Genomic DNA, 18,249 nt, shown 5'->3' on the forward strand with positions numbered 1-18,249 from the left:
GTGTTCTCGAAGCTACCAGCATGAGTTTGACCAATCTGCAGGAGGCAGTGGAAGACAGGAGTGCCTGGGACAGGTGAGGCTGCTGATCCCTTATTTTCAAATCTGAAAGTTAACAGCTATGGTCTGAACACAGATGCCAGGTTCAAGTTTCACAAGCAGGTTTCAGATGTTGCCAGGCTTTACAGCATATACTTCATAGCACACGTAGCAGTGTGCCTTCTGGTACCTTCTATGGTTCCTGTGGAAGGTCTCACTAAATATACCCTAAAAAACCAAAATGAATGAGAGACATGTGGCTTTTCATGTTCAGTTCCTGTTTGTACTGGCTCAGATTCCTGCTCTACATTGAACAACACCCCCCTCCTTTAATCATGCCTACATATAATTAGATGCCAGGATTGGATTAAACACCCACCCTCTCTTCTCTTCTGAACAGAGGGAAGATATTAAAGAACTTACCTCTGTGAGTATGGTGTGGCAGGTGGCAGTGCCTTTACCCCCATTGATGGCTGATGGAAGAGCATGTCTGGACCATTTTGTGGTCTCTTGCCTCTTTTTCTGCTCTTCTAGATATGGTAGCCATCCTAAGTTATGCCATTCCCACACACCCCCTCAGCAGCGATTTTGTGACTAATGGCCATGGCACTTTTTCAAAATTCCAAATGTGCTCACTGGCCCTGGCCTTAATAAAGGCGGAATGTGAAGCCATCCCCAAGAAACAAAGGGAGAATAGATGACAAGCACATCACTGAAATGTGGTAGAATGTTGACTCCGCATGTAAGTATGGGTGTGCTGCGTCGTTTTGCCTGACACTGATATCCATAATATTAATAGGCTTCTCTGCAGCAATTATTCCATGCAGAACGGAGGGCACAAATGGCTTCAAATGTCGAGTATAACTAAGCTCAGATCATTCAGTGTGAAGCAAGAAATATATCATATAACAAATTACATAGCAGCTTTTCAGTAACACCTTCTATTCTGGTTGTGTTGCTATAGTCACCTTATCTTTTTGTGCGTTTGTGCTCTTAATGTTCCTTACTACTGGGACTATTACTACTGCCCTGGGAACATATATTTATGCTGAGAGTACAGGATATAAATTATGTAAATAAATAAATATTTGAAGCATTCAGGCATTTCCCAAAAGGCCTTCCCATCACAGTCAATATATGCGTGAGCTGGCTTCCAAAATCCATAAGTTACATTTGCCCTTTAGCTGAGAGCTGGTAGTAAAATATATATATTTATCTCTCACTGTTGAGAACTACAGTATAAGCATTTACCTTCCAGTAATGTTGCATAGAAGTAAGTAAACTGGAGTATAGATCGTGGCCAAAGTCATTCAGCAAGTCGCAGCCACAATGAATAAGGGTGAGTAAAGGAGACTGATGGGGTACTATAAGGAACCCAGCTAAGGGCAAGAACAGGATTTTGCCTTGTGGCAATACTTTAAAGCAGCAGGGGGGCTGTATGCAGTTTTGATTAGATCAGGAAAACTGGTGGTGGAATTCAAACACTTTCCTTTTGTGTTGTTTTTCCTTATCTATGTCATTCTTCACAATAAACCAGCTATTACCTCCTGCTAGTTTGGGAGTTTCGCTGTTCTTGATGGAACCATGCAAGCTATTTTAGACTGGGTTGCATTCCTTGGCTGCATGCAAGCCGTACATTTACTGCCCCCCTCCACCAAAAAATCCTGGAAACTAGTTTATCCTTCACAGGTACATTTTCCAGCGCCATTAAACTACAGTTCCCAGGATTCTTTGGGGGAAGCCATGTACTTTTAAGTATATGGTGTGTAAGTGGTCTCCACCTGGAGAATCAAGGGTGCCATTGGGAGTTTCTTCTAGAGCATTATCTATGGATGCAAAGGTAACTAGTGTCTAGAACAGAGCTTTTCAAGCTTTTCATGTTGGTGACACACTTTTTAGACATGCATCATTTTGCAACACAGTCATTCAGTTTTAGTATCAAACTGGAGGTTAAACTAACCCTTTTCCAGCCCCAGGAGGAGCACGGGAAGGGTTCTCATGACACACCTACACACTGCAGCCGACACACTAATGTGTCACAACACACAGTTTGGAAAGCTCTGATCTAGAAGTACCTATTACCAGCTTAAGCGGGGTTGCCAACTAGAACCCTGTTTGGAGATGACAGATGTAGCTTCAGTTACCTTTTGACTAGATACCTTCCGACTGGACTTCTGTGATGTTCTTAACATGGAGTTGCTTTTTAAAAAACAACAACAACAGTTCGGAAACTGCACTTGGTTCAAAATAGAGGCAGCAGGGCACTTCCAGACTATTGCTGTTTTCAGGTGGGATTTAGACACAAAGGAGCAAATGAAGGTAGCCTAATTAAATAGCCTAATTAAATGCAACAAACCTACTCCCCTCTCCCCCCAAATTGTACTTTTTGCAATGAAGAAAAATTATGAGAAAACATACTGGAACACATAGAATAACATTCTTCTTTTTTTCTTTTCATTTTTAAAAACTTTTTATTGAAAATATTTCAGCTGAACAAAATAAAGTGAAAAACAAATGAAAAAAGAAAGAGTGTGTTAAAAAATACAAAAAAGAACAACATTTTCTTGATGCAATGCCATTTAACCTCTCATAAACAAGTCAGAACGGATGCTCAGCAAATAATCTCCCCTGCAAACAAATCACGACAAATACTCAATAAACAGGTCATCTGGAAAAAATGCAAGTTGCTGGTAGAAGCACAACAGCCAGCGCATATTACATTGATTTTATACCAACTACATAGGCCACCAGTTCATTTCCAGGTTCTGGTTAAAGTACTAGTTTTAACCTGGTTAGCCTAAATTTCAGGACTCTGTATAAAAGATCATTGGGCTCTTATGAATGTACCTGAGTCGAGAGCTGACCCACCCATGGGGCAACAGATCCCAATATAGGATCTTCATTCCCTCCACCCCACCCTTGTTCCTGATGTAGTTCTTTACTCACCCCTTCTTCCTTGGCAGGAAGGGGGGGGGATGCCATTTTGTGGTTCACCTCAGGTGCCAAAATGTCTTGGGCTGGCCCTGCCTGATTCTTAAGGTAAGCTCCTGAGATCTTGATCTTTACCCATAGTTAATACAGATCTTTTTGGCAGAGTAGCATGAACATGAGCTTCTTGGTGGAGGCTCCACAACTCTGGAATTCCTCTCCTAGGAAGCTTTCCAAAACTCCCTTTCTTCCTGCCTTTAAGCAGGCTATGCAAATATTTATATTGGGCAAGACTTTTTATGGGCCATTTTCTCCGGGTCTTGTCGAATTCTTGTGATAATTTGTTATCAAATTGTTGAATGCTGCTTTAATTGTGGTTTCCTTGTTGAGCAGCCTTGGAACAAAATATGCATCTTAAGGAAGAATATAAATTGCATAAATAAAATAAATTGCCAAGAAGAAGAAGAAGAAGAAGAAGAAGAAGAAGAAGAAGAAGAAGAAGAAGAAGAAATAATAATCAGATGTGCCTGCATATTTTCCTCAGTGGAAAAATAGCAACTTTGGAGGCGGGTGAATCAAATTGGAGAAATGGCCTGCCAAAAAAGGTTAAAGGAAGTTTGGAGCTCTTATATTCTGCTATAAGGATGCAAACCATGTCCACTTGAATGAACTCAATGGGGCTTACTTCTGAGTACACACACACACAAAATTGCACTATAAAGACCTGTGTCTTGACCATACAAAGCAGGCTCAATCTCTCTTTAGTATATTATGGCTGTGTGCGCACGATGCCTTTAAAGCACATTCAGAGCACATTCTTTTCCTCATGGAATTCTGAGTACTGTAGTTTTTTTAAAAAGGTTTCTCAGCATTGCAACTCTGAGCAGTAAAGTATGGTACCCAGAATTCCTGGAGCATCCACAGGCTTCAAGCGCTCTCCCTTTGTGCTCCTACTAAGGAGTCATCCCTGTTGAATTCAAAGTGGCTTATTTATGAAGATTGTGCAGTTTCAAAGGCTTCCCTGGCCCATATTGCCTCTACTTATCTTCTGCTGGTTCCAGTTCAAAGTTAAAATCCCACTCTCTGCTCATCCACTCCTACAACCTGGAGAATTGCAGAGCAAATATCACTGAGTTCAATGGGACTCACTCCCAACATGAGTGTGCATGTGATTGCTGCCTCCCAGGTAATGTCTCAAGTCTCAGGTGCAGCACTACAGGCCACACCAGTGGTGCCACAGGCCATACCAGTGGTTGCTGGTGCTTATTGGAACTGGTAGAGCAAAAGGCGGGGGGTGGGCAAAGAGGAGATGGAGCCTGAGATAATGACAGGGAAGATTTCACAAATTCTAGTTTCATCCCCTTCCTGCTCCTCCCCGAGTTCCACAATGGCAACACTGAAACTGAGGAAGAGGGCACTGACAGGTAGTGCCTGCCCCATGGGCCAGCTGTAAGTAAGAAGGCAGGTGGGTGGGCATTGGTTGAAAACAAATTGAGGTTTGTGGGTCAATAGCCGGTTTGTCCTAATGGAATCACCTCCATGGAGCCACACACTCTATCAACCACCTCACCGGTTGTTGATGGTCCAAATAGCAGAATGGGATGTAGAAGGATCAGAATTGATGGCATAGTTCAAAATAGGCACTGCAGCTGAAAACGCCAGCTCTGGTTGCTTCTGTCACACACATACCTATACACTTCTGATTTATTTTGGGTTATCTTGTTTTCCTAGCACCAGTTTATCTTTGGAGGAATGTGCTGTCATGTAGCCTTAATAAACCATAGAACTACAGGACGTAAAGGCCAAACTAGACGTGCCATGGAAAATATATGATTGGAACTCCTGAACAGGTTTTTCTTTAAAACAGTTACAGGGCAGGAGGAGAGATTCAGGTGGGGATCAAAGTGCTAGGGGAAGATGGTTTGACCTTGTACTGTTCCGCTCCTTAAAATAAAAAATAAAAAAGCCACATGGGAACAGGAATCATATGAGTGCCTATCTTTTTCCTATCCCCTCTGACTCTACTGCAGCAAATAGCAGCTTGTGGGGAGGGAGAAGATGCAATGGGCTAAAACCACCCCGTTCAGAACAATAGCCCAATCCACTTCTGAGCTACCACAGCTACTTTTAAACAAAAGAAAAATACACCGGGAGATCCAGTCAAATCTCATCCAGCTGCTAGGTCACCCTTGTTCCTCATTCTTTATAAATATCTATCTTTTTGGTTTTGCACTCCAGTCATGTGTGGCAATTCTTCCCTGTTGCTCCTGTTCTTAAACACATTCCCTAAGAAATAAGCCCTACTGAACACAGTGTGATGTACTTCTGAGTAAACAGGCAAAGGTTTGTGCTGTAAGAAGACTAGAGGTTCATTCATAGTGGAGTTTAAAGACTCTGCTAAAGACTCTTTTAAGTTCATTGTGTAGGTGAGCTTGAGTACATTCGTGATGGATTTCACTGGGTGCCATCTGTCACCACACACCCCTGCTCCCATTTTGTTTCCAACAGCTCCAAAGAAAGGATTTGCACTGTTTTCCAAAACAACTGTTTAGAGTAGAATTGTACTTGCACAAAACAGCTGCATTAAAAAATAAAAATGAAATTTGCCATTGCAGGTACAGGAGAACAGCTTTCATGCCAGTGATCCCAGCTTGGAGCAACACAGTATTTCTTTTTACCATTCTTTTGTGCAAATTTGCTATATTGGAAAACTTTCCCAATATATGTCATAGATAGGTGCCCACAAGGAACCTTAGGTTTCCTATCTTTCACTCTGGGACAAGTGTGCTGTTAGCTACAGGAATGCCTGGCTTCTTGTATTTCTTATATGAGGTGTGAATGAATGAAACTGAGCATATTTTCCTGCAAACACAGGTACAATTTATTCATTGCTTAAAGGTAAAGGGACCCCTGACCATTAGGTCCAGTCGTGACCGACTCTGGGGTTGTGGCGCTCATCTCGCTTTATTGGCTGAGGGAGCCGGTGTACAGCTTCTGGGTCATGTGGCCAGCAGGACTAAGCCGCTTCTGGCGAACCAGAGCAGAACATGGAAATGCCATTTACCTTCCCGCTGGGGCGGTACCTATTTACCTACTTGCACTTTGACGTGCTTTCGAACTGCTAGGTTGGCAGGAGCAGGGACCGAGCAACGGGAGCTCACCCCATCGCGAGGATTTGAACCGCCGACCTTCTGATCGGCAAGTCCTAGGCTCAGTGGTTTAACCCACAGTGCCACCCGCGTCCCCTATTCATTGCTTAACAAATGCTTAATCTCAGTTTGCAGTCAACAGATCATAGGCTGGACATCCCTGACAGGCTGCAGTCCAAAAGGTAGGTTGGTTTCTTTCCCTCCCGTTATTCTTAGAGAGATTGTTTATTGCTGGAGCCATTTTTCTTTTAAACTCTTTTCCTACAGCCAAAAACAAAGGGCCAACCACATCATAGAGCCTGGTAGAAATAAGTTAACACTGCCATTAAAAACAACAACAACATTTCATATCTTTTTCCTTCAATTCCTTTGTGAATTCTGATTTCATTAACCAACTGCTATTTTACTTATAATGATAACATTTATTTATTCCATTTATGAATCTCTTCTCATTGAGACAACCTGATTGAAATATAGTAACATATATAAAAGTTACATATATAAAAACAAATGTATATATAAAACTTTTTTATATAAAAAAAACCTATAATAAATAAACAGTTCAAAACAGCAGCAGCACATACATAAAATTCTCCCCAAAGCAAATACTATCTCGAGTGAAAAGAGATTTTCTTTAGGACCACAGCAGGGAAGAAATGGCTGAATTCTCCCATCATATGGGTGGCGCGGGTGGCGCTGTGGGTTAAACCACTGAGCCTAGAACTTGCCGATCAGAAGGTCGGCGGTTCAAATCCCCGTGATGGGGTGAGCTCCTGTTGCTCAGTCCCTGCTCCTGCCAACCTAGCAGTTCGAAAGCACGTCAAAGTGCAAGTAGATAAATAGGTACCACTCCAGCGGGAAGGTAAACAGTGTTTCCGTGCGCTGCTCTGGTTCACCAGAAGCAGCTTAGTCATGCTGGCCACATGCTGTACACCGGCTCCCTTGGCTAATAAAGCGAGATGAGCTCCGCAACCCCAAAGTTAGCCACGACTGGACCTAATGATCAGGGGTCCCTTTACCTTTACCTTTACCTTCTCTGATCTTATTCATTAGCATCCTCCCTCTTCAGATGGCTTAGTTTGCATTTGTTGGAAATCTGAAGATCTGTAACATTACATCACATGTAATCAACCTAAATTTTAAGTGGATGTATGGATGTAAAGAGCACTGTCACTGCTATTCAGTGTTGTTATTACTATTATTACTATTTCAAAATGATTCTCCCCAAACTGCTTTTTCATCTATAGGAGCGTTTGTAGCTTCCCTAAGTGGTTTTAGTTTTTGCACTAAACTTTGAGATTGTTCATCACTTTCCAATCTATAAAGAGGCAGTCTTGCAAACAGATCCAAGTTACCTTGCATAGCAGAAGCCTCTTTTTTCTTCTTGGAAGCATCACCCTTTTCTGGTTTTCCAAATAGGATTAAACAATTATTGGAGATCATATTGGTGATTTCCTCCAACCGTATGAAAAACCCTATGTGTTGAAACTTCCTAACTGTGCCTGACTAGTATCATATGGTTTTTTGATTGCCTTTAGAATGATACCTTGATGCCCACCATTGAAGCACAATTCTATGTAATGTTTTGCTGTTTTTTTAAGATGAGCTACATACATTTTGCTGAGATCAGCCACCTTGAAAACAGATGCATTTATCTGTATCATTCCCCTCGTGTTCTCTGTACTGTGCAAGCAGGGCAAAACCACAATCATGTAATATGCTTCTACAATTTCCTTTCAGTAAGTTTAGCCTTGGGGTAGCATCTCCTTAAAATTTTGTAAGGCATCTAAATAGTAAACTAAATTGATTGCCACTAAATCACCACCTGGTGACACTTTTGTGAGAACATCGATGTCCCTCAACTCTGTTGTAACCATTTGATAGGATCATAGGAATGTTCATGATACCTTGTGAGTTACCTTTTTATTTTTGCCACAAAGGGGATTTTGAGGAGGATTCTGAGCATGGACCTGTTTATCTGCAATAGAGCCTAGTGGTTTTTCCAGTTTGAACCAGACTTGCTGAACATGTTGGTAGCTAGCTGTTCCATCTAATTGTGCTAATGTGAGATGCGTATTGATGAGATCTCTGCATGATTTATACAAAGCGGCTGATGGTGAATCTAAATTTCCTCAATCTCTAGACCAGAAATAAGTTTTCTGAAGTTTGATTCCAATGACAAAATACCGACTTTGAGGGGCTTCAACATATGCACAACCAGCCCCATCCGTCAGATCCTTCCATTTTGATCTTGCTGAGCTTTGATATTTTTTTTGTTCCTTTTTACTCGGGTGAATTGCACACACTGCCCACATAATTGGAATGCTATCATCACTATGTGGCTGAGTTATTGTATGATCAATGAGCTTTATTCTCTTTGCTGTAGATGCCGTGTTAATCTGAGAATTATATTACTAATTCATTAAAATCACATTTTAATCGCAAATTGAAATTAATAAACAAACGCTTGGAAAGTAAGCACTTCAAAATGAATAGCATACAACCTTTTATTAGCATGTAATAATTGTTATTATCAAAGCTTTCTGAAGTTAGAATAGATCCTATGCTATCAGCAAGGGAAACATTACACTTGAGCCAAATTCCAATGAACATGGCTGATAGTAAATTAACCTCCATCTTTGAACTGTGGAAGGTGGTTGCTTGTGCAGTTTTTCAGAAATCCATGCAAATTGACCATTGGAAGTGTATTCAGTCAGTGCCATTTATAAAGTTCCATTTGATTAGCTTAATATTTTATATTTCCATACAAATGTTTTATTGTGTATGGCCAATTATTAATAAGTTTCTAAAAAAATCTGAAAGGGCTGCACTCTTAATAGAAAATTTGTCAAAGTTTAGGAATCAGCACTCCTGCTGCTTTAGGCTTATGTGTACATAACTTATTTTAGTGAGCACGCTAATATTTTATTGTAAGCTGTCCAGAAAAGTTTATTGAATTGCAAGGTATAAAATTAAATAGTGGACTGTCTTTCACATATCAAGGATAAATGCTAATTCGTTATCATAAATTGAGGCTGCAATCCTGTACAAACGTAAATGACAGTAAGCCTTATCAAACACAGTGGAATCCCTTTTCAAGTCAATATACATAGACTTGCACTGTTAAGCAAGTTAGCTACTTTATTTTTAATTCACTTAGCACCCAAATGACCATTTTGGCTTCCACTGCCAAATGAGGCCAAGTTTGAATTGACACACCTATTTTGATCAACATGACAACCATTACATTTGATTTCAAACTTCATGATTCTACTGCAGTGAGCATTTCCAGTTGAGAAAGTCATTCTGTTATGAGTTCTAGCAACACTGCCATGGGCTGAGGCAACCATATCCACATCAACAGGATGCAATGAAGTTCGCACTTTGGCATGGCATGGCAAGTGCCTGAATAAGCTATTCCTTACAAAAACTGCAACCCAGCCAGGATTTAATTATGTGTTTACTACTGTCTCCATTCATGGTAGCAAGACCGGCCCGAACTCTGTGTTCATCATCTGAGGCCCTTCTTCTTGTGCCTCCTCTACGTGAGGTCCAGAGACTGGCAACACAAGAAAGATCCTTGATATGGGGGAGAGGTGGTCCTTGAAGTATTGCTGTCCTGAGCTAACAATGCAAGAAGTCGTTGACTTCTATTCTGCTCCACATTCAGTGAATGCAGTGTTGTTTCCATTCTATTACAGTCTGGCTGTTGACAAATTGTCTCACTGTCCATCACGGTGGAAATTTACGCAATTTTGTTATGATTTTGTTATTACACACCATTCATTTTAATGCAAAAAGACAACACAATGCAGAAAAAGCACATCAATTATGTATTGTTTGCAGTCTGAAAGCAAAAAACAGTGAATACTAATTGTATTTGCTGGATTGATTTCCATTTCACACATGGGATGAGTAAGCCGAGATTGGCAATGTCCTGTTTCTAGCAGAATTCTCGGACGTCCCTAGCTGCAACATTCAGGCAGATTCTTGAAAGGCTTTGGGTACCTGAGGGCCATGTATCTGGAAGCCACAAGTTGGCCGCTGTCAGCTAATAAATTAATAATAAATAAATAACTGCAGCTTCTGGGCTTGCGGGCAGCAGCTCAGCATCTCCTTTCCCACGGTCCCCCAGATAATAAAAAACAAAGGATAGATTATGGTTACCAGATGTCCCCGTTTCCCGGGGACAGTCCCTGGATTTACAAATCTGTCCCCGGACAAAATCTGTCCCCGGAATGTCCCCGGATTTCATTTATTGTCCCCAGATTTATTTTTTAAGTGTTGTAGATTTATTAGTAGGGAATGAATGTTCTGTGATTGTTTCAACGGCACAAGACACATCATATGGGGACTTCTAGCAAGTCAAACTAGTAGGCACCACAGCAGTGAGCAGCTCCTGAAGCCAGCCAGAGCCAACTGCGCTACCAGGCTGGCACAGTGCTGGGCTGCTGAGTCTGCTGCTGCCATCGCCACTGCCAAGGAGGCACGGGGGACACCCAGCGCATCAACAGGAGGAACTGCTGTCTCTCCCCCCCCCCCGTGACCCAAATCAAGCCGGGAGCAAGAGCCCGGCCACCCAGCTGACTGCCCAGTGTCTCTCCAGGGCCAGGAAAACCCTGACGCTGACGCAGGGAGAAGGAGAAGGAAGAGAGAGAAAGAGGAAGGAGAAAAAAGAGGAGAGCCCCGACCTTGCCGCACCACTGAGGATGAGAGGTAGGGCAAGGACACATGGCCAAGCCCAGGCCCCACCTGAGCCTACTCCACGGCAGCTAGTGCTCCAAGAGAGCAAGTCAGGGCCCAGAGGAAGGCTGTGTGACAGAGGACACCACAAAAGAGAAGATATTACTTCTTAATTTTTTTTCTCTTTTCAAAAAAAAAAAGTTGCACAACTAACTCCCTGCTCGGTGCATGTTCCGACAAACAGCTGGTTCTCTGTGCTTGTCAAGGGCTGAGCATGGCCTTTGCTTGCGCAAGCTCCTTTTTTGGGTCAGCTACATCTTTACCTGCCACACACCTAACATCATATACAAGATTCCCTACTACTGCTGTACTAGCATGCGGTACTGTCCAGACCTTTTCCATCTTCTCAATTTCTTTCTCACTCTCTCAACTTCCTCCTTTGCTGCCCCAGCCTTTCCCTTATATTCTGCATCCATCTACCCCACCTAGTTCTGCTCTCACATAGCTTTTAATTCTTTCTTAGCTCCTCTCTGGTCTTGACAGACTTCCACCTTGCCTTGTGTTTTTCTTCCATGGCCTCTGTACCCCCACTTTTGGCTGGCTCTTGCTGATCTCCTTTAGATACAACTGCACAGCTTCTTCTATTAATTACTGCTGGATTGGTGCTGCTTCTATCAAGGGGTTGTTCAGAAAGATATGGACAAATTGGAAGTGACAGTGCAACAACCTAATTATAACAGTGTGAACAGCTGTGTAGCAGTTCTAGTCAACTGCCGCATCTCCTGTTTTATCTTCAGGCTGTTAGTGAACTACTTCATCCAATATTTTTTAAATGTATCCTCCAAGTCCCTGCTGCCATGACACAGGTTCATACTCTAGATGAATCAAAGAATCTTGACAACTGCAATTCTATAAGTCTTTCTAGGCCACAGGAAAGTCTTTGTTTGTTTGCTTGCCTGCTTGCTTGCTTATTTTTCTTTCTACATGGCCACTAATTTGCATCATTTATAGATACTGCTTATCACTGGTATTATGTGCTGCCTACATGATTAAAAGGTAAAGGGACCTCTGACCATTAGGTCCAGTCATGACCGACTCTGGGGATGCAGCACTCATCTCGCTTTATTGGCCGAGGGAGCCGGCGTACAGCTTCCGGGTCATGTGGCCAGCATGACAAAGCCGCTTCTGGCAAACCAGAGCAGCGCACGGAAACACCGTTTACCTTCCCGCCAGATCAGTACCTATTTATCTACTTGCACTTTGACGTGCTTTCAAACTGCTAGGTTGGCAGGAGCAGGGACCGAGCAACGGGAGCTCACCCCGTCGCAGGGATTCGAACCGCCAGCCTTCTGATCGGCAAGTCCTAGGCTCTGTGGTTTAACCCACAGCGCCACCCGCGTCCCGCCTACATGATTAACTAGTTACATAAGAACTAGTTACATAAGACTACTTATCCAGCTAGTCTAGCATTGCCTACTTCAACGGGTTCTTCAGGGTCTCAGGCATATCCAAGGTCTTTCACATCATCTTATAACCTTGATCCATACCAGGGGTTGAGCCTGGAACCATCTGCATGTCATTTGCAGTATCTAGAGATGGACAGTTTGCATGTTTACTTAGTGACAAAAGAAGAGGACAGGTTTTATAGGAACAATTCTGTTTGATCCTGGGGTTATTTCCAGCAGAAGTGGCAAAAAGATGTCTATTTCATTAGTATTTGCAGGATCAAAAATAAACAGAATAAACACCAGTGATGCCAGTAAAGATGAACCTGAAGGTGGAGCTACATACTGTGAATGAAATGAAGGTGCCAAAAACAAAAAATGCCCATCTCTCCAATATGAATTTGACCACCCCACAAGGTGCAGTTAGTGAAGTAGACTTGGAACAGGGAAATTTGCATTATCTTCACCTGCCACTCTCAAAATCCTTTAACTAAGATATCAAATATGCCCTTTGCTGCTTCCTGCCTTGAAAAATGCTACTTCTTCACACACTTTGAATGGTGTCACCTTTTTAGTAGTGGCTGCTTTCTTTCCAGGTTTCATTCTTCTCCTCTCTTCATGCTACTTATGTTTGGGTTCTTGTGGGTGAAACATCTCAGCATGCAAGGCTGTAAACTTTCAGCATATTCAGCAATTTAATCAGTCTGCTATAGCATCAAAGAAATACTCAAAGCATGAGCGTACAACCACTTAAAAGGGAAATTATATTTTGCTCTTATCTTGAATGGTCAAACAAGCATGGGAAACCAGTTGGATGCTAACATGTTGAATTTATGGTGTGAATGACCCCTCTATTTTTTTAGTAAATAAAAAAAAAAATGCAAGTATCAACCATTTTTGAATTATATGAGATTAACATCTCAGATCAAGCCTGCAACCCTAACCTTACTTATCTGGGGTTGTATTCAGTGGAATTTACTTCTGACTACACATAGTTACGATTATGCTGCTTAACTTCATATATAACAAGCTGGGCTCTACCTTTATCCTTTTGATGCTTACTAAAGGGTTGGTCCAAAAATTTGAAATATAATATCTGTTCCAAGAGAAACTTAGAGAACTTTACACGTGACCTGCATAATACAGCTTCTTAACAACAATTTCTGGGGTTGTGTTTTTCAGCCCGTATTATTTCAGAAATTGCTTCTGAAAGGGAGTTTGGATTGAATTCACATGGTGAATTTCTAGGAAATGTGATTTTCAATTCAGTAGGCCTGCCACAGTATGGTTTCTCTTGCCTTTTGAGTTGACAACTGTGTGTGAAACTTTTATTCCCTAGCTGGGGTCCTCCAGTTTCTGACCCTTACATTACATTATTTACAATAATGCTTTCTGAAGAGCAGAGGGGACACACATTTCATATGAGAGCCTTTCCTTCTTCTGATGTCTACACTCAATGCATGGATGTCAGGGGTCTAAGGAAGCATGCAGCATCAGAGGCAGTAGGTCAGCCCCACACCCCCACACCCCCACAACTGCATGGCACCCTCCAAGCGTATATCATGTGAAGGGATTCTAATAGGCACAGTGTACAAGCAAAACAGAAACAGAAAAGGAAAAGGAAAGTAAACAATTTTGGGTATCAACAATATTAAAAGTTCTGAGATCTGAGGGATTTAAATGGTGCACAAGCCGATCAAAATGTGGGTCAAGCAAAAGTATAGATGGGCCCTTAGGTAACAATTATGTAAGGACCAGGTGGTATAGCCACAGACAAAGCCAAACAGATATAGAACAACCATACCGATCACAGAGCTTTTCAGAGGAGAATATTTTGTTTTATTTTTAATATATCCATTTCCCCTTCTAAAAATGTATGCAGGGTTGTTTTGAATTTTAGGCAGAGCTTTATAAACCAGTGAAACATGTTGGTTTGCTTTTTAACATACTGTAATGCTCACTAAACTATTTTAACTATTCTCACTTGTTGATTTTTTTAAAAAGCCTTGTAGTCTATGTATTTGATAAGAATGGGCATTTTTTCTATGCTTCTAATTAATGAAGCCCCCTCTTTGTTCATCCCTTTTGTCTCTTTTCTAATAGAAATGTGTTTCTCTTAATGAATCGCCTTCCATAATGGAAACAAATGGTGCGCACAAGGAGTTATATAAGAATGGCAAAAACCTTTGCCCAGAGGGTATGATTTTTTTATGAACGTGTAAATAGAAACAAGTGTAAATAGAAGCACCTTCAGAAGCACCTTTTCTACAATAGCCTAGCATATGAAAACCCATTTCAAGCGGATTGGGTTTACTGAAGCAATATTGCTAAAAGCTACTAGAAATAAATAATTTAGGAAACTATAGTACTGCAGTGCCCACTCCCAACAACCCAAAAAGTCAACGTGCTGCCCATGAGTCCCACTATGGGCTTTCATTTTCATCTTCTGTATCAAGGTGAAGTATCACCAGCATGCAACTACAACTTGGCTTTAAGTAGTTCAAAGTGTCTTACCTATTTATTTATTGCACTAGAATTTTTTTCAAAGCCAAACAGACACAGAAGAACCATATTGATCACAGAGATTTTCAGAGGATATGAAAGCCATTCTTAGAGAATTGACACATTTTAGTTAGAAAATTGGCAATTTTACATTTGAGTTCTTTAAGAACTCCCATTATCTGGATCTGATGATTTGTCTGTTTATAATTTGTCAATAAGGCCTAGAATTTGGTCTCTTGTCACTACTATTTCCCTCAGTTCTTCAGACTCCTGTCCTGAGAAAGTTGGTTCAGCCACAAGCTACATCTTCTGCTGTGAAGACAGATGCAAAAAATTCATATTGTTTCTCTGCCATCTACTTTTTCCTCCTTTACTTTAGCACACCTTTGATTCCCTTGTCGTCCAAAGGTTTAACTGCCCCCTTAGGCAGTTTCCTGCTTCTAGTGTATCTGAAGATCTGTTTGTTTGTTTTTGGTCTTTGTTTTTAGCAGTACGCTTTTCAGATTTTGATTTTTTTAAGCATACCTTATCATTGGTTTGCATTTATCTTGCCACCGTTTGTGTCCCTTTTTGTTTTCCTCATTTGGAGAAGATTTCCTTCTTTAAAGGAAGCTGCCTTGCATCCTCTTGGTGGAACCTGATCTTTAGTATACATTCTAGCTTAGCCTTTGTGTTTTTGAATAAAGCTATGCCTTCTAGAGAGATTTGAGCCTCTTTTAACTTCATTCTTTTCTTCTTATGTTTTTTCATTCTTTTCTTCTTATGTTATGTTATGTTTTTATATATGTTGGAAGCCATCCAGACTGGCTGGGGCAATCCAGTCAGATGCGTGGGGTATAAATAGAATAATCATCATCATCTACCCATCTGACTGGACATCCCTATTTTCATCAGATAAATCTTGGAGGGTATGCAATTGGAAATGCAGGGGCAGATGGGGATGACTTTGCAGTATTTCAAGCTGCTAATGTGAGCCTAACCTACGTTGGACTTTCTTAGCAATTGTCCATTTATTTATATTCGGTAACATCCCTATTTGATTGGAGGTTATTGTGGGAAAGAGAAATGTATATTCAGCTCAAGGACTCCATCATACTATTTTCAACTCTTTTAAAAACTACTGCCAGTCTCCATCTCAAGAGGGACTTTGCATGGAAATATATGTACACTGAAATATTATCCCCGCCATGAGCAGAAAATTTTATTTAGATGTCTTAAAACAAAACATACCCACAATATTGTTTGTAGAGATATTGTTAATCAGCTATCTTTATCTGAATGCCTAATGTGACGTACTCTGTTCTGTTCCTGCTTGTGAGTGTAGTTTATTTATCCTGCCTACTGCCAGATGCTATTAAAAATAAACTGTCTGGATTGTTCTGATGTTTTCTGCCCCTTTCCTCTCTTAGCCTCATGCTAACAGGATGGGCGATTGTGTTTAGGAATATATCTAATGAAGGTGGAAGGTAGACAGAATATAGGTTGTCTAGAAAAGGTGTCATTTCAGATACTTGAAGGTGTCGTCATACAGCAGTCTGTCTGTCATTTGTTGTGGCTACATACACATTAGGTATAGGTAGCATAAAATAATGCCAAATAAATAAAACAATCTTATAATGGCTAATCTGTAAAGGCCGTATATTTGAAGGTCTAGTCCTAGAACAGGGGTGTTAGTTTCATCACCTTTGCATCCCTTCCAGTCCTGTGAATTTGTGTAGAAGGAAGAAACAGGGCGGAACCCTTCACAAGCACACGCTGCTCCTGCAATAATTGTGTAGAATGTCAGCCTCCAGAGTTTACGTATTGCTTTTCTCAGTACATGGTGAAAAATTCTTCAATGTATTTATAGGAAGGTGGGGAGAGACAAGGATATCCTCTGAATTATTGTAGATCAAAACCCCAAGACAGCTTCCTGATTCCTACTGTGTAACTTGGAAACAGGAAAAGAACAAAACTGAGGTGTGTGTGTGTGTGTTTAAAAAAGCCTCTCTGTCATGTTGAAATGCTAAATTATTATTACTGTCCCCTCCCCGTGCAAAAGTTCTGTGTCTGTGGTCTCCTGTCCTCAGAGAACTCCATGCCACCTTTGTTATAAGACTGTGAAATGGTGGTTGCCATTGCACCAGTTCTGATATCACCAGAAAGCGTTCTTGGGACTTCTGCACCTGTGGTCAAAGTCAGGAAATGACATGTAGCAGGGAAATATTTAACTTTATATCCCACAAAGAGCACCCACCAATCTTTGAAGGCCCCTTCTCACGTTGCAGTGGTAACATCAGGAGCCCTGGATCTTATTGGAGAAACAAGTACTGTGGCTCTTCTCTCTTAGGTGGGAGATCTTGTGCCTGCAGAGCTTAAAGCATCTGGACAGCAGATGCACAGGTGACTTGGTGGGTGACTTTGTCGAGCTGTGATGTACTTACTGTTACTTAGCTATTCAAGGTGCTGGAAGTGGTGTGCAAAGCTCTATACAGCTTGGGTGCAGGAAACCTAAAAGATTATCTCACCCCCTGCATACTCAACCAATCACTGCATTCTGTAGGAGAGGGCATCCTGCAGTTGCCATCCTATCAGGAGATCTGTTCTGCATGATGTCTGTAGGATGGCATCTACACTGTTGCTTATTAGACAGGCACCTCTTCTATTGTCTTTCAGTGCCTGCTAAAGGCATTTGTCTTTCAACAAACCTTCTAAAATCTTTATCTCAGATGATACAGTGGTACCTCGGGTTACAGACGCTTCAGGTTACAGACTCCGCTAACCCAGAAATAGTACCTTGGGATAAGAATTTTGCTTCAGGATGAGAGCAGAAATCATGTGGCAGTGGCGCAGCAGCAGTGGGAGGCCCCATTAGCTAAAGTGGTACCTCAGGTTAAGAACAGTTTCAGGTTAAGAACGGACCTCCAGAATGAATTAAGTTCTTAACCCGAGGTACCACTGTATACGCATTTGCTTTGAATCAATTTTATGTATGTGACGTTGTTGGTTTAAACTGTTTCTATATTTAAAAAATGTCTTTATTTATACAATTGTTTTAACTGTGTTTCTGTATGTTGTTCAAGGTGACCCATGGGAAGCAGTTCATAAATGAAATAATGATATCTAACAAAACTATAGTAGGTATTTTAAGCATTGCATGTTGTCAGGGGCTCAGGAGCAGAGACACAGGGGAGAGAGGAAACGCAGAGCGAGGGGGAGGAATCTGAGGGCAGCGTGGGAGAGTATGACAGTGGGCCGAGAGATTCCGTGAGTTTCTCCAGTGATTCAGAGGATTCCCAAAGGGGGACGTCGATAGCCAGAGCAAGGGGGGTCCCAGGGGGGACACACCAGGGACAAGGGGCCAGCGGGGACTCCCAAAGCAGCAGTTGGAGATCAGGGCCAGCTTCCCCACCAGAGCGTAGTGGGGGGAAGAATCACAGGCGTCAGGGCCAGAGTCTCCTCCAGGAGGGGGAGAAGAGGAGTTAGGGCTGACCACGCCTCCATCGGAGAGCGAGGGAACGGTCAGG

The sequence above is a fragment of the Podarcis erhardii genome (genome assembly GCF_964252035.2).
Source record: "Podarcis erhardii genome assembly, chromosome: 5".
Taxonomy (NCBI): domain Eukaryota; kingdom Metazoa; phylum Chordata; class Lepidosauria; order Squamata; family Lacertidae; genus Podarcis; species Podarcis erhardii.